Raw genomic sequence first — 1,904 nt, 5'->3', positions numbered from 1 at the left:
ACCCAAAAGCCAACACACCCCACAGCTATTGAACATGATAAAATGTAGTGGTCAACACCAGAGTCAATCAGCAAGGGGCCCGTGTTAAGGAGGGAAGAGGGGAACTTATTTCTTTAAATTAGCCCATCTACAACCCCCACAAGAAAGCCTAAGGGATAATGCCCACAGACCTTAATAAAGGCATACACAGTCCCAGAGATTTCCCCCTCCCTCTCTCCCAACCCGTCTCTCTCCCAATCTCCCTTCTTCCCTTTCTCCCTCTTCCTCTCCTTCCCACCGACCCCTTGCTGATTGAGCTCCCTGCTGCCTGTTTCTGTTGGCACCGCTAACCTTTCTGGGAACTGTGAATAATAAAAACTTACGTTTTATGCATTTTCGTTTCACTTCATTGTGTCTCATTTGGCATAGATGCTCTTAACATAGCCTTCTTTTTGGTCAGAGCTATCTTAGAGAGTGGCTGTCTTGAGAGGAATAATCTGGATACAGGTCAGGCAAGACCCACAAGAGTGTCTGCCTGTAAAAACAGTTTCTTGTGAGAGGGACACCTAGTCATGGGTCAGACACTTAGGCAGTAGGCATCCTTCAGGATAAAGAGGCATCCCATGGAAGGTGCACTGTCAACATCCACAACCAAATCCTTTGAATTTCTGGCTAGGGCAAGGCTGGAGCTTATGGCCACTCTCAAGAAAAACCTCAAGACCAAATTAGAAAGAAACCATCATACAAATCACAACACTTGGCTGGGCATGGTGGCTCATGCCTGTAATCCCAGCACTTTGGGAGGCCGAGGCATGTGTATCACCTGAGGTCAGGAGTTCGAGACTAGCCTGGCCAACGTGGTGAAACCCTTTCTTTACTAAAAATATAAAAACTGGCTGGGCCTGGTCGTGGGCGCCTGTAATCCTAGCTACTCGGGAGCCTGAGGCAGGAGAGTCTCTTGAACCCGGTAGGTGGAAGTAGCAGTGAGCTGAGATCACGCCACTGTACCCCAGCCTGGGTGGCAAGAGCAAAACTCCCTCTCAAAAAACAAAAACAAAAAACACACTTGCATACATATGTATCCCATTTATTCTCATGGATGTGGTATAGAGAATCCAAAAGAATAATTTCATGTCATTTAAATGACATTGGAGTTTGTTTTAGACATATATTTCAATATAGGCCTGTTAGTGGAAATTCTCAGTCAAAAAGCCATTATATGAAGAATAACTGGGACCAAGAGAAAGTTCTCTAGATTTGTTATTTTATGCCTTTGCTTACTTTCTTCCTGTTCACCTATTAGTTTGCACCAATCTGCACAATGGGCTCTATCCTGTCACCCCGCCAGGAGGCATGGTGTAGTATAGCATTATGGAGATTGTCTGCTGCTCTTCCTTCAGGAGGTTGATATCGAGGTTAGCCTTGTATTGCCCTGTTTGGTATCCTGCTAGGAATTTGTAGATCTAATCTGGATCAACAAATAGAGTCTCATGAAATTTCTGGTTGTCATGAAACGTCAAAGTATGTAGAGTGCTATGTAAGTCCTCGATAGGACTGACTGAACTCCTGGGTGGTCCTGAGTGGGTTAGGAAAGGGGTCCACAGTGAGTGTCTAGCTGGACAAGTCTCTGCATACAGCTGACCACCTAGTGTCTATAAGGCATTAAGAGCCAGAACCACACAGTAGACCTGCACTGGCAGGCGATCCAGCATAGAAATTTTACTTTTTCAATGGTGAACCCTTCCATTTGCATTTTTATTTCTTATCAAAGTTATACATTTATAACTAGTTTTAATCAGAAGTGCAAGGCTCAAAATAAAAAACAGACCACTTTCTGACCCTGTACATACCTAATTCCTACTCCAGAGTCTTGAAAATGTTTAACTGTTTTTCTGCTGTTTATTCCTGTATTTAGAGACATACTG

This window comes from Hylobates moloch, unplaced genomic scaffold (assembly GCF_009828535.3).
Source record: "Hylobates moloch isolate HMO894 unplaced genomic scaffold, HMol_V3 SCAFFOLD_9, whole genome shotgun sequence".
NCBI lineage: Eukaryota > Metazoa > Chordata > Mammalia > Primates > Hylobatidae > Hylobates > Hylobates moloch.
Note: the sequence above shows the minus strand (reverse complement) of the source record.